Here is a 17,984-nt window from a genome sequence, read left to right on the forward strand (position 1 = left end):
CAAACTGCACTGGTAAGAGCAATGAGACGATAGTGGGAGGTTTCATGTCCCGTAGTGCCTGGTTTGCGGAAAGGGAGAACAATGGCGGAGAGTGTTGCCTCCAGTTCTTGAAGTGTAAAAGGCACATTATACTGTTCTTCTCTGAGAGAAGAAAAGTCCAAGGGTGCTAACTCTCTGGCAGACTTTGAGGAAAGAAATGAGGGGCATAGATGGAGTCCCTGAGAAATATGGACCAGATGATTGCCAATTTCATTGGCAACATCTAGTGGGTTTGCTATATCAACACCGGCAACCCGCAGAACAGGAGCCGGGTCAGGAGAATATTTACCACTCAGTTTTCGTACTTTTTTCCAGACTGCACTCAGAGGAAGCAGAGGTGATGGTGGAGACAATCTCGCCAGCAAGCGTGTTTAGCGTCACAGATGACACGGCGAGCGATCGCACGCTTCTGCTTAAATTCAAGAAGTCTCTCTGTGGTTCTATTGTACCTGCCCCATGCAGCGCGTTTCAAACGTACTGCACGAGCACAAGCAGGAGACCACCAAGGCACGCATTTCTGAGAATGCCTGCCCGAAGTTTGGGGTATAGAATGAGAAGCTGCGGTTAAAACGGAGGACGAGAAGAGGTGTAAAAGCTCATCGATGGAGGACGAAGAAGGAACCTCTCTAAAAACAGTTAGGTGTGAGTAAAGGTTCCAATTTGCCTTATCAAATTGCCAGCGTGGGATGCGAAGAGGTGGTGAATATGAAGGGGAAGTAAGAATGATTGGGAAATGATCGCTGTCATGTAAGTCCGGAAGAACAGACCAAGTGAAGTCTAATGCGGCGGAGGAAGAGCAGACTGAGAGATCGATGCAAGAGAGAGTGCGAGTCCGAGGATCAAAATGGGTGCGAGTACCTGTATTTAAAACATGGAGGGGGTGGGTGGCAAGAAAAGCCTCTAACTGAATGCCACGGGAATCACAGAGAGACCCCCCCCCAGAGGAAATGGTGGGCATTAAAATCACCAAGTAACAGAATCGGTGGTGGTAATGACAAAACAAGAAAGGCAATATCCGGAATAGATAATGCCCGAGGAGAGAGATATAAAGAACGGAGCGTATACCACCTATGCAAGTGGATACGGGCTGCTGTGTAATGCAGCGAAGTACGAACAAATAGCTGATGGTATGGAATATCAGTGCGTAGAAGGGCACTTTCATTAAAGGTCCCATCAGGAAAAGGATCTGAAGAATACAATAAATTATAGCCTGAGATGGGAGAGATAACAGCAGAGTGTAATTTTGGTTCCTGTAAGCAAACACCAACAGGGGAAAACTGGGAGAGTAACATCTGAAGCTCACCCTGATTACCCCTGAGGCTGCGTATATTCCACTGTAAATAGGCCATGATTAGCAATGATAAAGATACCTGAAATCCGCAGGCAAGGGTTCCTACGGACTAGAGGGGTTAGAAAAGTCCACATGCGGAGGCAGTGGAAAACGTTCAAGCAGCGAAGGAACAGTGCGCTGTGAAGAAAGGAGTTGCGCAGATGGAGTAGAGGAGAGAGAAGGAGCGGAGGGTGGATCAGTGTCCATTGATGGTTTGGTCTCTGCAATATATTCACAGATTGCTTCAAGTGTTTCAGAATTCAGAGACGTCGTATGGGAGACAGTATTGGAAATGGTAGGGGGAGGATGAGTAAAGATTGGAACTGTAATGGACTGTACCAAGGTAGGGGGGGACGGAAGGGTGGAGGGAACTGGAGAAGCGTGGAAGGGGACAGAAGAGGCAGAAACCTGGGAGGTGGCAGAAGAGGAAGAAACTTGGGAGGGAACAGGGGAGGAAGGTACAGTACGAGGAGGGTGAACCTCTACACTTGTAACAGAGCCAGTGAGAGGGGGAGAACCAGGTACAGAGACAGGGAAGGGAAAATGAGGTGGAAGATGGGTAGGAGGTGCTAACGGGCCTTTTTTTGACTTTTGAGAAGTAGAGGGACGATTGGGAGGAGGTGTCATACAAGATCTCGTTGCTACTGAGGCTTGCGAGAGAGAACACGAAGAAGCAAGATCAGACTGAGACGTTGAAGTAGGGACGTCTGAGCCGAGGACAGCAAAAGAATTAGCTACAGGAGTGACTATGGGAGAGGTAACCACAGAGGTGGATGCAGAAGATGGGATACCAGAAGTGGGGGGACATTTTGAAACACGGGAATAAGAAACACGAGGTAGTCTCCCTTGGAGGTGGAGATGAGAACTGCCATGCATAAGGGGGACCTTCTGCTTCTTTGAGGTAACGGATTTCCCGCTCGTTTAAGTAGACTTGACAACGGCGAGAGTACGAAGGGTGGGTCGATTGCAAGACGTATTAGAATGGTCATCGGCACCACAGACTGGGCATTCGGCGATAGTTCTGCAATATTTCGCTGGATGGCCAAATCGCCAGTAATTTCTACACTGTTGCGGTGTAGGGATCACCTTTCGAACTTGTAACCGATGTCCTGCTACATAAACTGAGGATGGGAGTTCACGGCTGTCAAAAGTTAAACGAGCCACATTGCTAGGGTATCGTCTCCGCCCGTGGGCAGGAAGAACTTAAGTGTCTACCTTGAGGATTGGGAGATCTTGGAGTTCCAGCTGTTCAAGAATGTCAGTGCCACATGTCTGGAAATTTTGTTGAACTATGGTATGGGGCAGAATGATGGTACCACTACAAGAATTGAGGGAATGATGCTTTTCAATAGTTACAGGAACAGTATCGATATGGGAAAGACGAGAAAGCTCATGAGCCTGGGTAGCATTCTGTACGGTGATGATGCACGTACCGCTCTTAAGAGCATGAAAAGAAATATCTTTACCAACATGGCGTAGGAGTGCCTTGCCAATACTGTGGTCAGAAAGATAGGCAGTAGAGGAAGTCGATCGTAAAGTGAAGAATTTAGTCCATTGTGGTCTGAAACTGAGCGTGGAAAGGTAGTGAAGGACGTGTCGATCTTTTCTGAGAAGAACGAGAAGGTGGAGAAGTATCATCAGCAGGTAATTGTCGTTGTCGTTTAGGCGTGGGACCAGAGTTGGTCCGACGTGGAACAGGCCGGCGATTCGAAAATTGCCGCACGGTAGAGGGAGAGGCCGGAAGCATAGTCAGAGGAGAGCGAAGGTCATAAATTGAAGGAGTCAGTCGAGGCCTCAGTACCTGAAGCGGGTGAGGAAACAGCACCGGCAAGAGGTACAGAGGCATGAGGAGTGTCCAAAGAGTGGTCCAAAGACGAGGCGGGGTCAGAACGGGGTGCGGTATCAAGAAGGGGCCCGGGGGTAGCAGGTTCATGGACTAGGGCTGCCATGGTTAGGTTACTTTTCTTTTTGTTAAGAAAAAAAAAAGAAAAGAAAATAAAAATTAAAAAAAAAGAATAAAAAAAGGGGGGACTGGGGAGGGATAGTTCCTAGGAGGAATGAAAGGGCCAGAAATCTCCCTCCGCACCCAAGAGGACCTCAGCACCGCAAGTAGCGCAGATGCAGCATGGAACCCGTGCCATACCCTACCCATCATGCCAGTAAACCGGCAATCTGGGATAGCAACCTCACATCTGCCGAGCTACCTCGGTGGACAAAAGAGAGGGCGGCCGGAAATCCGCCACAAAGCATACCTCCTTCGGCCACCACCCCCGGAATCTGAAAGGTGGCTTCCAGATATAAGCTGGGAAGATATACTAAGCAACACAGACCCCAACTTATGCCTAGAACAGATTAACTCGGTGGCACTCGATGTATGCACAAGGCTTATTCCTCTAAGAAAAAGGAGGAGTAGATGTAAAATAGAAAGAGACAGGCGCTCCCTTTACAGGCGACGGAAAAGAATAACAGAGCGGCTAAAAGAGGTCAATATATCTGAAATGCGTAGGGAGACACTGGTCAGAAAAATAGCAAGCATCGAACTTAAGCTAAAAGAATCCTTTAGGAGTCAGGAATTGCGGGAAGAACTAAAAGCCATAAATGAAATCGAAAGAAACCCAAATATTTCTTCTCCTATGCCAAATCAAAATCAAGAACAACGTCCAGTATTGGGCCCCTACTTAAACAAGATGGGTCCTACACAGATGACAGCAAGGAAATGAGTGAGCTACTAAAGTCCCAATATGACTCGGTTTTTAGCAAGCCGCTAACCAGACAGAGTCGAAGATCAAAATGAATTTTTTATGAGAGAGCCACAAAATTTGATTAACACAAGCCTATCCGATGTTATCCTGACGCCAAATGACTTCGAACAGGCGATAAATGACATGCCCATGCACTCTGCCCCAGGGCCAGACTCATGGAACTCTGTGTTCATCAAGAACTGCAAGAAGCCCCTATCACGAGCCTTTTCCATCCTATGGAGAGGGAGCATGGACACAGGGGTCGTCCCACAGTTACTAAAAACAACAGACATAGCCCCACTCCACAGAGGGGGCAGTAAAGCAACAGCAAAGAACTACAGACCAATAGCACTAACATCCCATATCATAAAAATCTTTGAAATGGTCCTAAGAAGCAAGATCACCACCCATCTAGAAACCCATCAGTTACACAACCCAGGGCAACATGGGTTTAGAATAGGTCGCTCCTGTCTGTCTCAACTATTGGATCACTACGACAAGGTCCTAAATGCACTAGAAGACAAAAAGAATGCAGATGTAATATATACAGACTTTGCAAAAGCCTTCGACAAGTGTGACCATGGCGTAATAGCGCACAAAATGCGTGCTAAAGGAATAACAGGAAAAGTCGGTCGATGGATCTATAATTTCCTCACTAACAGAACACAGAGAGTAGTCGTCAACAGAGTAAAGTCCGAGGCAGCTACGGTGAAAAGCTCTGTTCCACAAGGCACAGTACTCGCTCCCATCTTGTTCCTCATCCTCATATCCGACATAGACAAGGATGTCAGCCACAGCACCGTGTCTTCCTTTGCAGATGACACCCGAATCTGCATGACAGTGTCTTCCATTGCAGACACTGCAAGGCTCCAGGCGGACATCAACCAAATCTTTCAGTGGGCTGCAGAAAACAATATGAAGTTCAACGATGAGAAATTTCAATTACTCAGATATGGTAAACATGAGGAAATTAAATCTTCATCAGAGTACAAAACAAATTCTGGCCACAAAATAGAGCGAAACACCAACGTCAAAGACCTGGGAGTGATCATGTCGGAGGATCTCACCTTCAAGGACCATAACATTGTATCAATCGCATCTGCTAGAAAAATGACAGAATGGATAATGAGAACCTTCAAAACTAGGGAGGCCAAGCCCATGATGACACTCTTCAGGTCACTTGTTCTATCTAGGCTGGAATATTGCTGCACACTAACAGCACCTTTCAAGGCAGGTGAAATTGCCGACCTAGATTACCTCAATTACTGGGAGCGCTTGAGGTTCCTAAACCTGTATTCCCTGGAACGCAGGAGGGAGAGATACATGATTATATACACCTGGAAAATCCTAGAGGGACTAGTACCGAACTTGCACACGAAAATCACTCACTACGAAAGCAAAAGACTTGGCAGACGATGCACCATCCCCCCAATGAAAAGCAGGGGTGTCACTAGCACGTTAAGAGACCATACAATAAGTGTCAGGGGGCCGAGACTGTTCAACTGCCTCCCAGCACACATAAGGGGGATTACCAACAGACCCCTGGCAGTCTTCAAGCTGGCACTGGACAAGCACCTAAAGTCAGTTCCTGATCAGCCGGGCTGTGGCTCGTATGTTGGTTTGCGTGCAGCCAGCAGCAACAGCCTGGTTGATCAGGCTCTGATCCACCAGGAGGCCTGGTCACAGACCGGGCCGCGGGGGCGTTGACCCCCGGAACTCTCTCCAGGCAAACTCCAGGTAAACACCCGTCGCCCGAGAGAGACCCGAAGCCACCCTCCGGGATACCGGAGAGGGATCAGGACATCCCCAGGCAATCCAGATTCCACGGCAAACTACGCCACCGCCAAGAACCTCAACGGAATGGGATGGACCCCGGTACCCTTTCCCCTACCTAGGAACTAGCGTGCCTGTGGGAAAAAAAAAAAAAAAAAAAAAAAAAAAAGGCCAAAAAGGAAGGGCAAAAGGGAGGGGTGGGGAGGAGGAGGAAAGGAAAGGAAAAAGGGGAGGATGGGATAGGGAACGGGGGATTGGGGGGTAATTAGGTTCGGTCTGAGGAAGTAGACCGACAGGTCTAATTCCTCAGACCAAGAGCCTCTTCACCACGCCAAGGAGCCCCCTTTGAAGAGGTCATATTAGTTATGATTGTAATGTCCTGCTAGCTGAAGGGTTACCTTCGTGAAGCGCTAAACCTGTAAGGCCAACCAGCTACTGGGGAATGGGAAGCGTTTCACCACCTCCATCTTGGGAAATTAGCAGCATGTTGGCTGCTCTGGGATCCATCTTATGTTACACGTTGAAGCTCCCCTGTATTAAGCATTATATTCACGGAGAAGCTCTAAACCTCCAGGGGTCATTATAATAAAAAGAAGCGCTAAGCCACAAGGGCTATACAGCTCCAGGGGTTATGTAATTCACGAAAATGGGCATCTGACCCAAAGGGATAGTAAACTGATAATTCCAACTCCTTGGACCAAGAGCCATTCTCCGGCTTCAATGCACCTCTCTAGAATAGGCTGAACCTTTAGCAACTTAACTGACGTTCGAGCCAACCTTCCCAGCCATAGCTGGCCTTTATATATTATATATAATACAATATATTTCAGTTCTAGTACCCGCTCAAATCACACATCAAGCCATGGCAGTTAAGTGTAAATTTAGGTCAAGGTCAGACCGACCAGCTTATCTGTTACCAGATACATTCAGTTTAAGTCACCCACTAGCTCAGGCAGTGACGGCTTATTTTGCGGTAAAAACATACAGCAAAAGGAGTGTGATATAGTCGAAGTTTGAGGCGAACGCAAACATTCGCCAGATCTGGTTGGAGAACTCTAATGACACAGAGCTATATATAGTCGAGCTTAGGAGCCAGGTTGGTAGTTCTACGACTTGATAAAACTCTACCCCGAGCTAAACGTAGTCAAGAGCAAATGTTTCCTCTGCACAGTGTCTGAACTAGTGAGCAAGACCTGTCATTTTATATCCACAATTCAGTGACTGCTATACCCCAGGGTTCAAATCCATGTTACTCCATTTGAATTATATTATTGTATGTAACGCGTTAGTTATAACGACTGAGGAAGTGGAGGTAATCAGGTATGATCTGAAGATGATTACTTAAATTCCCTGGATCAAGTGCCCTTCAGCATCATCAAGGCCACTATGAAGGGGAACAGAGCAGTACTGCTGTGGCGGGGGGGGGGGGGGAGAGTTCGTGACGTCAGCAGGCCGCCACCAAGGCTTGCATGCAGCGGTCAGGCAGCCAACGCCGGATAAATCAATATTTTCCTGACTGTAGAGCCGCCGTCTTTCCTCAATACGCAGGTCGCGCGCCCACTCAGTTACAAAATCAAATGCACCTTTCTCAAACGATACCAATATGTAGTCTAATTTTGCATCTCCAATTTGTTACCTTTGAACATACTTGCTGTGCTACTTCGTCTCAGTATAGATGAGAAACGATCTCTGGGTGTGAAGGAGGGTAGTGAGGGGAGGAGATAAGATACTGAGGGTTGGAAAAACGGTAGTGAGCGATGGAGGGAAAGAGGTGAGATTACCGCCACTACAAATACAACTATGCTACTTCTATGCCGGTATTAATATTGGTAGGATTACCGACAATATGTTAGGTAAAAAGGACACAAGTGCAACTGACATTTTGTGGCAAAGTTTCGCTCCCCGGGCTTGATAAAGCTCCTGGAGAGAGGAACCGTTGCCACAATAAAATGTTACATTAGTTACACTTGTGTCCTTTTACCTAACATACTTCTATGCCGTAGGTGATCCATGGTCGAACGGTCGAAGTGAGAGGACTCGCTACTGAACCAGCATGGTTCCAGTGACCACACCTACTACATTATTTTTAAGTCAGTACCTGTATTGTATTACATGTTTGCAAATATAATCATATGTAAGCACTAAACATGTAAGAGTCCTCATACAGCACTTGGAGAATAGGAGGTAATCAGGCTTGATCCAAAGGGGTTAGCTCTCATTCCTTTGATCAAGAACCCTTCACCAGTATAAAAGTACCCTTTTCAAGGACTTAAGGAAATCAAGCTATTTTACATTGCGTAAATGAACAAATTACTTAGTACAGACTGTTTTCCTTGGAGAGTCGGTCTTCACTGATCCAAAAATACGATTTAATAAAAAATAGGAATTACGAAAATCTAAATTTTGTGAATAAAACACCAAAATTTTTGGGAAAATCCCTAAGTTACATCACTGGTTAAGACTAGTGGTGAGCAAGTCTGGTAACCTTGCTTGACGAGGTTGAGAGGGGAGGGGGAGAGGATCTCTACATGGTAAAGGTGGGATGGAAAAAGATACAGCTGAATAATTGTAATCATATAAGCAGTTAATTCCTAGGTTTATGACCCATTATCTGCGCGTGGGTCATTAAAGCTGCAATCTACCTCGTCATTAACTGCAACAATACTTTAACCTCTAAAATATTGATTAAAGTAAAGTGGCAGGCATATACAGGCGGTACCCAGTGACCCCAGCAGTGGCAGCATACCAACTACCAGCCAACCGCCTTATGATAAAAACGAGGGAGTATAATGTCAAAACTGCTGCATCCAAAAATATATAAAAGCTTAAAGTATTCAAGTGTCTGATGAATGAAGCAACAGAAAGGGAGGGGAATGATTTTCTATTTTTAGCTAAAATACGTGTAAATTTTACCTTATCCCTAGTAATGACCCTCGTATTGTAGATAGTCGTAATGACCCTCGGGTAGTAGATAGTCTTAATGACCCTCGTGTAGTAGATAGTCTTTTTAGTATGATAATAAGATGTTATCTTCATTATAGAATAATAAGAAAATATTATAACCTTTATATTATAATAATAAGGTAAAAGGACCCCAATGGAAATAAGTCACTCTGACTTTTTTGGGTTATCCTAGGTTCTCTACACATATGCTGCTATGTATGATAATTCTATGTAACTGTATTGTGTATACCTGAATAAATTTACTTACTTATAAAGACAGCGTACTTAGTCTCCGATTTTCGCCAAGCACTCAATGGATTGCAACTTGCCCGCCCGCCCGCCCTCCCCCCTAACAATGTAGGTTTATAACTTAGTGATTGAACTTGGAACAAAGTAGCGTCGTCACTAAGCACACCATTAGTTTCCCAACGTTCTTAGTCTTAATAACTTCCTTGTGTACGTTAGTTTAGGTTAAGAATGTTAAGTACCCAAAATAAATTCTAGCAGACTAACAAAAAGTTATGTAGGCGTACAGAGGCTATGTAAACACGAATTATTACATTCATCGGGGAAGCGCTAACCCTGTAAGGGTCATACAGCACCTGGAGGAATGGTAAGCTACTAGGTTAGAGCCAAGAGGAGATCAGGTTCAATTCCCTGGATCAAGAATCCTTCACCCCTTGAGGAGACAAAAGCGGAGACATTCGATGAAAAAACCCATTAAAGAAATTATTTGTTTGGTATGATGCGTGCAAGACCTGCCGAGGCATGTTCCAGTGATATTTTGCGTTTGTTCTTATATTACAGCAACTGAGCAGCGCCGGCGTCGTGTTGGGGAGTGAAGGGAAGGGGGGGTTAAGGGAGGAGTGATTGCACGAGCGCTCACAGCTGCCTCTCCTGCTGCTGTTACCGAGTGGGACCTGCAATACTTTCTCCGATTCTCTCTATACTTTACATGTACTCTTCATAATACTTAGGTTTCTGTTACATTTTTCACCTAAAAGTATGAATACAAAGCCTTAAAATAATTTACTGTGAAAGTGTATATACACGAGGTTACTTTAATTTTCATTTTAAATATTCTTTATGCTAGTGTAAAGGTAAATTGTGGTCATGTATCCTAACGTTAAATGCAGTCGATAGGCCATAGACCAAAGCTGCAAGCCTTCACAATAATTCAACGTCAGAGCCATCATTCTATTTTATTTTGTCTGAATATGCCAAATTCATGTATTACACCGAACGCAACTGGGGTTGATCCCTTTGCTTGCTACTTTTATGTGATGTAATCCCGGTACAGTGGCACAAAAAACTCTTGTGTAGCCAAAAAAAAAAAGTTGTGAACTATGAACAAAAGGACAAAATAGGCGTGTGCTAAACTTTAAAGTTGTGTGGGTGAGCGTCGGGGGTCAGAGGGTCCACGTTAGCATCCTGACGCAGCATGCAGTGCAGTGTTGCCCGGCTCACCGCTACTTGGCGGTGGTTGGTTACCTAACCTCACCGGTACATGATGCTCAGTTTTTCTTTGTTGTCCCGTAGCCAAAACCCACCTTCACCCTCCCACCTTCGCACACCTGCTATAGCATTTCAAAAAAAAATAAAAAAATCTACAGTAATATCAATGAAAAAAGCAGTCTACATCTGCATTTCTCTCCAAAGGTCGTACTGGTGTAGTATATAGACTTGTGTACCTATAGCAGCCACACCCAGTGACAATATTTATTTATATGGATATTCTGACCTGGCTGGTGCCCTGGCCTTGTCTGCATTGCTTTAGATGGGGATGTGCGTTAAAACACGGTCTGAATCTCACAGCCACGTTAATGTATTTAGAGATTTTTATTTTGAAGTATAGAGGAGAATACTGTAACAGTTTGTGACGTCTACATAACGATATTTTGTCATCCGCCGAATAGCGTTAAAGAGGAATCAAAGATTGGAGTACTGTGCTAGTTGGAGCCAGTGACTTTCTGCTCCATTAACATGGTTACTTTAACACGAAAACTAAATCCATCAAACGTCAAAATGAAATCGTATAGAGCAAAATCATGGAACACCAGCATAGTCTAGAGAAGGCAAATCCTGTCTCACGAACCTATTTCTATGAAAAACTGGCAGAAATCAGGCAGAATAAGAGATTCGCAGACTGTCCGCAAGCTGTGGGGGGCCGGAACATGATTTTTATAGCTCTAAAAGTACCAAAAAGCCATGATGGGTAAAGCATCCAACTAGGCAACTTTCTGAAATGAAGCACCACTAGGATCATTCCTGAGGCCCCATGATATTTTAAAATATGAAAAATTACATTCAAGAGGAAACAAGCTCTTACAACGGACGATGGCAAAAAGAGTGAAAAGACTGACACAGAGCACGAATATTCTAACAAGTAGCTCCTAAAGATGAGAAGTTAATAGGATATGAGACAGAAAGTGATGACCGACAACACATGTGAGGGAAGCAAATCAAGCACTGGAAAAAGGGCTCGAGGGGTAGACCAACTCCGAGAACAAACAGGGCAACATCTACAGTTATGCCTGAGAGGCAAACTGATAATTGGGAATAAATTTCTGGGTAAGACCTGCCTAAAATGGGCAAGCAAGTTTGCTGCAGTGCTGTTTTAACATTCGAGACTAGAGCAAAATTGCACACGAAGTTGCAAACTCAAATGATCACAGACATCAAGAAGCGTAATTTTATGTTATGAAATATATCTTAAGTCTCAGGGAGGTAAATAAAGGAGCTGGACAAATAGTTGGAGGCAAACCGTCATACATATTTTGAAGCGTGTGTGATTACGCCATAGGGACCCAAGCAAATAAAATGCAAAACTAGAAAAAACTACAAATACGTAATTACAAATGCATGGATTATAAAGTGTGACAAAATCCAACAAGTCCTGCCTGAATTATTACTATCATTATATTCAGGGGAAAAAGTACTGAAGGTCTGAAGTAGACCCCGACAGTCACTAGCCAAAATACAAGGTCCAAGAACCGAGTGCCCCACACTTCTACAATTTGGTAAGCAGACGACACTGCATCGTCCCTTGTAGTATTAATCTGTTTCGGGTCACTATCTTGCAATAACGAAATACTTTTTTTCGATAATTCAAATTAACTACTAAGTTTACCCTTCACAGCACCAATCTCATCTTTCATTTTAGCAAGATTATATATGGGAAGCTCACATTGGTGCTATTTTTCGTTAAACTTAGTCCCAATAAAAGTTTGATGTGCATATTGCGCAATTATACCCATACCTGAAGGCATTATGCCTGCATATCCAACCTAACTGGTTCACAAATATAGTGCCAAATGAGGATTATCGTGGTGAATCCAGTCCCAAGAGAAGTAAGTTTAATAAAACGTTACTTGCAAAATTTGCTGGAGGTGTCTGGGAGGATATACAAAGGGAGGAAATTAAAAGAACAAAGAGCAGTAACAGTAAAAAAAAACGTTAGGCAACGTAAGTTTGGATTTCACATTGCAGGAAGCGAGCGTACTTGGATATTGTGGATGTATAGGCAGATGGGCTCATCTCGTCTTTCATATAGGAAACCACAATTAGACGAGAGGAAAGGTAGCTGGAATGTTGAGGAGTTTATGAGAAATTATTGGAGTTCATCTACTGAGGCAAGGAGAAACTAGTGTTACCAACATCATTATAAGGGTGCGAGGCATGGGCTTCAAACCTGGCAGCGAGTAAATATTTATGGCGTTAGGAGAAGTATTCAGAGGGTGAAGGGGTTGGTGAGATGGTCTAGTTATTTAGAAAGGATGGAACAGAAAAGGATGGCTAACAAGGTGTGTGAATCCTGGGTAGACTGGAGAAATAGTCAAAGGATGGGTTTGAAAGGTGGGATGAAGGATGTTTTTAGCAATTATATATTTATTTCTACAAGTTATACAGGCCTAGTTGACATCAATGACATAATACTATACAGACAGCCCCTTGTTATGAGAAGATCATTTCGGGCAAATTAGACCAATTTTGTACCAGGATGCGATCCACACCAGTCGACTAACACCCAGGTACCCATTTTACTGATGGATGAACAGGGACAACAGGTGTCAACACGACCAATGTTTCCATCCTTGCCGGGAATCGAATCACGGACCCTCAGCGTGTGAAGAGAGGGCTCCAGGCATGCGAGCGTTAGCTCAGTGAAGAAATGGAAATTAGTGTTTTTAGACTACGTGTTACTGGGGTGCGAGAAAGAAAACATTAATGGATTTAGGGAAACAGGTTAGTGGGATTAGTCCTGGAGGTGAGAAATACAGTGCCTGCACTGAGGAGGTATGAGATGTTGCAGCTCAGAGGCTCAATTAAATTGTGCTGTCCACGCACTTGAGGTTAAACAGCTAATATATACGAATGGCTGGGTATGGTTTAAAAAAAAAAAAACTGCGTTGGGTCTAGTACACAAAGTCGCCATAGCAACGTGAGAACACCATGCTCACTAAGATTCCAGTAAATGATTTTGTCAGCTAATCAATTATAATCACAGGAGGGGCGCTAAACATAGGTGTCACACAGCGCTTGGGAGTATAGGAGGCAATCAGGTTCAATTGCCTGGTGGCAAAAGCTTTCACTTTACACACTGAGTGTCCTGGTTCGATTCCCGGCGAGGGTGAAAACATTGGGCGTGTTTCCTTACACCGGTTGTCTATGTTCACCCATCAGTAAAAATGAGTACCTGGGTGTTAATTGACCGGTATGTGTCGCAGCCTGGGACAAAATTTACCTAATTTGCCTGAAATGTGCATAACAAGGGGCTTTCTCTATAGTAGTATGTCATTGATGTCAGCTAGGCCTGTATACCACGTACATGTATTTGTAGAAGATATTATATTCCTTGGCTCAAGGGGGCCCTTACCAACATCAACCCCCTTGAGGAGAGCTACACAAGAGTAAAGAGAAAATTTAAACAACTTATCTTTGCACTTGTTGAATGTCTTCATTTAAAATAATAGACAATTCTCTTAATTTGTTAACAGTGCGTTTCGGTTTCTAAGAAGCAACAAGGGTTGGTGAGTTGCCAAGCAACATGAGAGGTGGAGGGACTGCGTGACTCAGCATGGCGTCTAGGGCCACTGACGCTTTGCGGGAACTACGATTGCCAACACCTATTACATTTCCATTACATTAAATATAATCTCCACTGTGAAAACAGGCTTACTCATGATGAAGTTATCAAGAGTTAATCAGTCTAAGCAATATTTGAGCAATGATACAAACACTTGACAATGATGTGTAGATGCACTCAATATGGTAATGTTCGTGTGGAGGGCAGGAGTGTAAAGCAGTCACCCCCCCCCCCACAACCCTCTTACTGACCTGCATACACTAACAAATGAATACAAGAAACAGGTTTATTACACAGACAACGTATATCAAAAGTGCTGAGAATGCATATGTACATGCAGCTGTGAAGGTCAGGTAGTGGCCTGGGTGGGTCTTGACTGCCCCTGGCCCAGTCTTACAAAGCACTTTTTCCGTTATGTATAAGGGTATCTTAATAGTAATGCAAATCACTTATTTTAATATGCTTACTCAGAGGAATTTATTATTTATTCTGCGATTATTTTGCATACTGTGATTACTGGGGCTTTTCGCAGTTCTCGTTTGCGTGTTCTAACCCTCTCGTACCTACTATTGAAACCATGTTTTGAATTCGCCTCTACCACTTCATTAGCTCATTCCATTTACCACCCTAAGACTGAAAAACTATTTTCTAACATCCCTGTGGTTCATCCGAGGCATTAGTTTCCGTCTATAATCCCTCGCTCCTACGCCTCTCATTTCCCTATCTGCTATGGCAAAACTGAGTATCTTTTATGTTCTAAACTATTATAATCATGGGGAGCGCTAAACCCATAGGGATTATACAGCGCCTGTAGGGACGGGGATGGAAGGTATTCTGGCTCAATTCAGGGAACTGGAGCACAGATCCAATTCCCAAGATCAAGAGCCCCTCACCAGCGTCAAGGAACCTCCCTTAAGGGGATGTTCCAAACATGTCTCCCCTAACCCTTCTAAAGCTGTCTAAGTTTAGTCCCTTTATTCTCTTCATAATCCCCTCAGCTCTGGGACTAGTCTTGTTACAAGCCTTTGGACCTTTTTCTAGTTTTCGTACATACCTAATCAGGTGAGGCTCCATGCTGGTGCTGCATACTCCATGATAGGCCTAAAATATGTCGTGTCGAGTCCTAAAAGATTCTCGAATGTTTCTAAAGGCAATTCTGAGTTTAGCTATCCTCGCATATACTACATATATTACTCAATTTGTGCACCTCTGGCGGTATGTTGGGTGTGATAATCACTCCAAGATCATTCTCCTTGGGTAACATCTGTAGTTCTTCGCTCCTCAAACTGTATACGATGTACGGTTGTCTCTCCACTCAATTTTCAAGACCTTGTACTTTATATGGTTAAATAACAGTAACCCTTTGTTTGACCATTACTGAAGTTTGTCCAGGTCTACCTGAATGAATGTATGCATGATAGACATTTTATGTGAATATAACATTTTTTTTTATTAACATATCGGCCGTATCCCACCAAGGCAGGATGGACCGAAAAGAAAAGCTTTCACCATCATTCACTCCATCACTGTCTTGTCAGAGGCATGACTACACTACGGTTATAAAACTGCAACATTAACACCCCTCCTTCAGAGTGTTGGCACTGTACTTCCCATCTCCAGGAATTAAGTCTGGCGTGCCGGTTTCCCTGAATCCCTTCATAAATGTTACCTTGTTTACACTCCAACAGCACGTCAAGTCCTAAAAATCATTTGTCTCTATTCGCTCCTATCTCACACGCTCACGCACGCTTGCTAGAAGTCAAAGCCCCTCGCACACAAAACCTCCTTTACCCTCCCCTCCCTCCAACTTTTCTTAGGCCGACCCCTACCCCGCCTTCCCTCCACTACAAATTTATACACTCTCGAAGTCACTATATTTCGTTCCATCCTCTCTACATGTCCAATCTCAATAACCCCTTCTCAGCCCTCTGGATAATAGTTTTGGTAATCTCACACCTCCTAATCTCCAAACTACGGATTCTCTGCATTATATTCACACCACACATTGCCCTCAGACATATCTCCACTGTTTCCAGCCTTCTCCTTGTTGCAACATTCACAACCCATGCCTCACACTCATACAAGAGCGTTGGTGGTTAACGCTCTCGCTTCACACGGTGAGGGCCTGGGTTCGATTCCCAGCCAGAGTAGAAACATTGGACGTGTTTCTTTCCACTTGTTGTCTATGTTCCCCATCAGTAAAATGGGTACCTGGGTGTTAGTCGACTGGTGTGGGTCGCATCCTGGGACACTGACCTAAGGAGGCCTGGTCACAGACCGGGCCGCGGGGGCGTTGACCCCCGGAACTCTCTCCAGGAACTCTCTCCAGGTAATATATATTAGTTGGTTGGTAGACAGCATCCACTCAGGGAAGTACTACTGTCGTGCCAAACGAGTGTATGACAGAAATCTGTATTTATGATAGGAGCGCTTTTTTTTTTGTCTCAAACTCCAAGATAACAGGTGTATCTTGCTACTTTTACTTAAACTTAGGTCACACTACACGTACATGTACACGCTTATGTATACACGCTCATCGGAGTTTACCTTGATCTTTTTCATAGTTCTTATTTTCCTCTCATATCCATGGGGAAATGTAATAGGAATCTTTCCTCCTTAAGCCATGAGCGTTGTAAGTCAACCAAAGTGCCGGGAGCTATGAGCTAGTAACCCCTTTTCCCGTATAGCTTACTATAATAAAAGAAAACCTTTAAGTTCGAATGTTTGAATATGCGTGGATGTAGCGCGGGAAAAAAACATTGTGGATGTTATTAATGAAAAGAAACTGGATGTCCTAAGTGAAACAAAGCTGAAGGGTGGTAGGAGTTTCAGTGGGAATAAATAAATGGGATTGAGTCACTGACTAAACAGTAAAATGGACGGAGTCGAACCATGGTCCCTGCATGTAGCAGGCCTAACGTTGTACCACTGAGCCACAAAGCTTACAACAGGATGACGTAAAAAATTCTGACATGCTTAGACAGCACTAGCTATGACCTCACGAAAGTTTCAAGGGAGGCGAGATGACATCATAGGGTCAGTGTTGTCCATACAATCATGTCACAGAAGTGCAGCTATAAAAATCGTTCAGTTAAATTTCATGGCTGTGGTATAGCGGTGGGCCTGTTACACCCAAGGACCAAAAGTCATCTTCCGTTCTTGTCTTCATTATGTACAAATTATATTATATTAAATATAATAAACCTCCCGATTTGTTATATGTATTTAACGTAGTACAGCGCAAACTCATTAATGGCACATACAATTTAAAGTAATTCATTATCGGATACGTATATTAAATTAAAACAAACCATAATGGTTCTTGTCTAAATACATGACACTAGTTTAAATATGGTAAAAAGGGGTGCCATATTCACTTACCCTAAATCTTCTAGCCAACTGTTAATGAAGTCTAATTAAAAAGCGAATGAAAATCTTGCCAAAGCCTAATTCATATACCATTGTTCATTTTGGGAGCAGTTCAATGTGCGTTACTCTAAGATTCCAGGAATATCACTGAAGAGTAGTAGGAGAGAAGGAGGACAGCACCTGCCACACACCTACACTGGCTGAGGCCAGACTCGCACTGAACCACCAACCAACCCTTGCTCACCAGCCTTGAAAATGGCGTTCAAAACGACATGCCTGGCAACTCTCACCGGATGACATGCCATTCACTATCTATTTTAGCGCATGAATAAAGAATTTCATGTCATACTTTGGCCTAGACACTTACTAATCATCTCCATTATAACAAAAGCATACTAGCGATAAAATTTTGCTGTATATAAGAGAGCAAATAAATGCTGCTACCGTGGTATAGAAACGTACCCAAGTGTTACGTAACAGAGAAGTTAACATGCAACCAGGCTTATATAATTCAAAAAATATTTTTAATATCAAATTATTTTATGCTGCCAAAGAAAAGAAAATGACGTGAATACTAATCACCATGAAGGAAGAGACAGATATACATTAATAAAGTATTAAGATTAGTGTCACACAATCACGACCTCACCACAGCCGTGGTGATGAACACTCATGAAGGATGATGTACATGATGTTACCACAG

The 17,984-nt window shown here is 43.7% G+C and overlaps 1 protein-coding gene across 4 annotated transcripts in view; it reads right to left on the reverse strand.

Moving 5' to 3' along the window:
- LOC128700160 (oxysterols receptor LXR-alpha) overlaps positions 1 to 17,517 on the reverse strand; it is a 55,939-nt gene extending 38,422 nt beyond the window's left edge. For 2 of the 4 annotated variants that reach the window (XM_053793138.2, XM_053793139.2), the window contains exon 1: positions 17,294 to 17,512. The gene's annotated coding sequence lies outside the window, so the exon portion shown is untranslated. Of the gene's footprint in view, positions 1 to 17,293 lie in introns of all 4 variants that reach the window. The other 2 variants (XM_053793141.2, XM_053793140.2) reach the window with 2 other exon arrangements.
- Positions 17,518 to 17,984: the final 467 nt, after the last annotated feature.

Source organism: Cherax quadricarinatus, chromosome 74, assembly GCF_038502225.1.
Source record: "Cherax quadricarinatus isolate ZL_2023a chromosome 74, ASM3850222v1, whole genome shotgun sequence".
NCBI classification, from domain to species: Eukaryota; Metazoa; Arthropoda; class Malacostraca; order Decapoda; family Parastacidae; genus Cherax; species Cherax quadricarinatus.